The sequence below is a fragment of the Protopterus annectens genome, chromosome 8.part0 (genome assembly GCF_019279795.1).
Source record: "Protopterus annectens isolate FY-2018-M chromosome 8.part0, PAN1.0, whole genome shotgun sequence".
In the NCBI taxonomy this organism is placed as follows: Eukaryota; Metazoa; Chordata; order Ceratodontiformes; family Protopteridae; genus Protopterus; species Protopterus annectens.
The window spans coordinates 1,979,879,795-1,979,884,409 of NC_056741.1; positions in this window are offsets into that span (position 1 = coordinate 1,979,879,795).

Here is a 4,615-nt window from a genome sequence, read left to right on the forward strand (position 1 = left end):
ATAGAAAGTGAACAGTTAGACAAATCCACAGCAGATTTTCATGGTCCGGACCCTGTAGTGGGAGATGTAAATCAAGGACGTCATACAATCAAAACCCTGAAAACTGCTGAGGATTTGTGCAAGACTGTGTCAAAAGTGTTAGCTACCACTTCTGTTAGTGTAGTTAATCAAACTGTGGCACTCCATGCAGGGTAAAACCTATAGCTGCTACTTGACACATTTGTAGCAAGCAGTTTGCAACAGTTTAAAAGAAAACAAGATTTCTTTATTTTTTTTTTTAAACTAAAATGATTGGAGACCTGACTGGCTCCTACATTTCAGGATCCCCAGGTACCTGACTTCAATTTTTTCTTTTTTTTTTGCTCTTTTATTGAAGAGCTGGGGCAGGAGAGAGGGGGGCAGGCATGTATCTGGCTACCCTGCCAGTATAAAGAACAGACCCCTTTTATGTTTTTTATCTTCTACTAAAGAGCTGGGGCAAGAGGAAGGGGGTGTGTATCTTTCCACCTGGTTGGTGTGCCAGTAGAAGAAGGAGTGTTGGGGGCAAGACACAGAAACAGGACCTGATTGGATCCTTCTTTTCAATAGCCCAAGTACCTGATCACAAACCTGTTTTTGTCTTTGCTCCACCATTGAAGAGCTTGGGGGGTGTTGGGTACTGTCTGCAAGAAGCCAACTGGCAATTCTGCATGTTTGTATTGGTTCTATTTTTTGCATTCCTCACTTGAAGGGTTGAGGGGGAGTGTGGTGTTAGCTCATCGAATGAACACAGGGCACTGGTTGAGCCACCTATGCTATCTAAGATCTGATGTTACCTATAAAAATAGATAATTTCTAATTCAACACAGTGTTATATGTGACTTGGGTCTTAATGTAATGCTTATTACTATGGAAGGTAATTTAGGATTGCCATGCTCAGCTGATTTATTTTGGTTAATGGAACCTTTCCTATCAGTGTTATGGAATGAAAACAAGCAAACTCAGTACATTGTGCCTTTCAGAATGGGGAGTATAATTAGCCCCTGTTATATATGGCTTACTGCCTTCTAAAACTGAATGTTGTTACAATACATTCTGAGATATACTGCTTGATTTATTAGAGAGTGTTACAATCCAGGTTAGTTTTACACATTGCCAAAAAGATATGGGAAGAGGAAGAAAATACCAATTTAAGTGTGGACTGCAGCATTACACCAGATACAAGGACAGATTAGAGGTTGTAATGTCCATAGCTAGACAGCATAAATGGCATAAGATAAACAACAAGACAACAGAAATGCTAGGAATAGATACAGAGTTCCATGTTGGAAACCAAGTACTGGTCTTAGTTTTCTTGACTGAGAAAGAGTTGTAAGCAGTGTGTCAAGGACCATAAGAGATCATAGAAAAACTAACCCCCGGATTCATGAAGCTTGCGCCAGGCGCAGGCGTAGCATAGGCGGCATAATGCCAAATATGTCCGCCGAGTGATTCAGGTACAAACCAATCCCACGTGCACTAACGGTGTACGCCAGAGCTACGCAGCCCTTGGCATAGGTATGCAAATCACCCCATGCGCAGTGTCGCACCATGCTAATGAAGGCATACAGTGATTCACGAAGTGGTGCAGGCGTAGCGCAAGCCCATGGAAATGTAAACCAAAAAACACGGTTTACATATTCCCAAACAGAACACCAGAGTTATGGAAGCGGACCACACACATGTATTACAAAGTTAACATATGCCAATGAAGAAATACACAGCCAATGGCACAAGAAAAGATGCACAACACCTAAAAAACAACATTTAATGTCATGTCCACAGTAACGCACAGTACAACCACAGAGCATGTGTGTGCAAACAGGAATACAAAGGAAATATATAAAAATGGCAGAAAATCGCAATGAAAGACAAATCAGGATTGCACCATAATATGCAATGGTAGGCATGGCACACCACAAGCAAGGCGCAAGTGTTGATAGGGACCCGCGACATTGTTCGGTGCTGTAACCATGAATTAGTAGTCAATGCCATGCAAATGAGGCAGGTAATACTGAATCGCAAATGTCCCGCCAGATTAAGGATGTACCCGACGGCGCAGCACTATAACACCAAGGAGTGTATCAAAGGTGATACATGACATCAGCAGAGGGGTGTGCCACCGTATCAGTAAGCACATTGGAACAATGCAAATCTGGCTTGGCCGTTGCTAAGCAAAGCCGAAGGACAGGGGTGGGAAGGAGGGTATAGAACCGTTTAGCTGAGAGCACACATGGTGCCTGAAAGCGCATGTATACAGGGATGAACTCGTGCCCGAAACCCGGTAAGTGGATGCACGCGCCGCGAACAATAGTACAAACAGGAAGGTCATGAGAAGAAAAGAAGGAAATGCCGAAGCAGGGTAATTGGCGTAGTAATGAGCAATTAACACCAATCAACACACATCAGCCAATCGACAGCAGTAGACAAGCCTGCATGCAGAAACCTGCAAAACAGGATATGGGAGGCATAGGATTGCAAAGAAAGGTGTGGATGACCCGAAATGCAAAGATAAGAGAACTGTCATAGCAGAGCAAAGCAAACCCACAGTAGATCGGCAATAGCACATATTACGCAAGATAAGCCAGGTCTAGTAAAGTACAAATGAAAGCAGGCAGCTGGATGCATGCCAGAAAATGGTAGGTGTAACGTGCACAAATGTAAACGGAAGGGCAGGAGGTAATCACGGCATCCAAATGTAATGCAACAAACCAAAGGCAGCACAATAGTGGTTTCGTAAATAAAACACAGAAGATACCTTGTAGCCACGATCGTACATACACACCCTATGACATCATCAGTGTTCACAGCAGAACAGTATAAAGTGTGAAAGCACCCAACACACACCTGTGTATTCCCAAACACCGCACCATAGGTGTAAACAGATGGGGAACTTTTAAAATGTACATGTTGGGAGCTGCCATAGCTGTGATTCATCAGCATGTGTTACAGACCGACGGTGTTGCAGAGGATGATGCCGACAACCACCGTAGGCATTGGAGGAGGAGAAGAGTGTTCAGACCAAGAGTAACCTACCAGGGGCTACATGATCTGGAGATAGTAGAGCGTTACAGGGTGGACAGGGACATCTTACAGCAAATAGTAGAGCTGTGCCGGCCATGCCTGAGAAGCAGAAACAACAGAGGGGAACCCATCCCAGTGGACATGAAGGTATGTGTAAGCTTGTGAATACTAGCCACAGGTACCTTTCAAAGGCCAACTGGAGATATAATGTGGATCTCACAGGCATCGGCATCCAGGGTACTACACCAGTTCCTGGATGCCATGTTACCACATGCCAATGAGCATATACACTTCCCCCAAACTCAGGAGGAGTTGGCCAGCAATATGCGTCACTTCCACCATGTGGCAAACTACCCGGAGTTACTGGGTGCGATAGACTGCACGCACATACAAATTAAGTCACCAACCAGTGAGTATGGTAGGCGTTACATAAACCACAAGGGAATCCACTTCATCAACTGCCAGGTCGTGTGCAATGCCCAGGGCATTATCATAGATGTGTGTGCTGGCAGCCCTGGAAGCTACTATGACTCCCATATCTGGCATGCCTCACAGCTGTATCAGGTATTTGTCAGGGGGGACATCCCACAAGGTCACCTTGTGGGGGATGCTGGCTATGCACTGGAGCCGTGGATGATGACCCCCATCAGAAATGCACACACACCAATGCAAGAACACCATAATGAGGCACACGCACAAACCAGAATCATCATAGAGCGTGTGTTCGGGATGCTGAAATCACGGTTCCGGTGCTTGGACACATCTGGTGGAGCCTTGCAGTACTCTCCAGGCACGTGTGCCCACATCTTCATAGTATGTGCCATGCTACATAATATGATCCTGCGGAAACAGCTGCAGCAGGGTCATAATGTGGGAGGGCCTCACAGCCCACAGCAAGTGCCAAGGCCAACATAGGCACAGAGGGATCCAGACCACGGACACACTGTACCAGCCCCAGTAGGTAGACGGAGGCATGCCCAATATGCCTACGCCTTGGCAAAGAGGGAATGTATAGCACACACCATGATAGTGTAGGCTCCCATGGACTGACACCCCCCCACCTGCACACAGTAACATGGATGGCACACAAACATGACTACCTGTAAATTGTGATGTATAGGTGGCCCACTGTGGAATCCTACATAGGCAGCCCTCAAACATTGTACACGTAACAGCCATGGGAACACGGAACTGTCAACACCTGAACAGTAGATGCGCCCATCAGCATCTGTCAGTGCTGTGTGTATAGGTTCCCAGGTACATCGGTAGGTACACACCCAATTGTCAGAGGCAAAACACCAAACAGGGCAAACAGTGACACCCGTCACCACAACATCGAGTAAGCAACTGTCGCGTACTGGAGCAGAGGCAATTGCAGGAGCACATGTGTGTAAGCACTGTCCAACACACAGTCACCATGGATTACCCGCCGCGTTACTGAGGGCCTCCACAAAATGTAATCATGGATGTAGTGTCAAGGCAGGGGATGTACCCATGACAGGCATTAGTCACCCCGGCATGCTGCATCCACGGTCGTATGAAAGTGTAGCAAATTATCGGGTGTACCTAATTG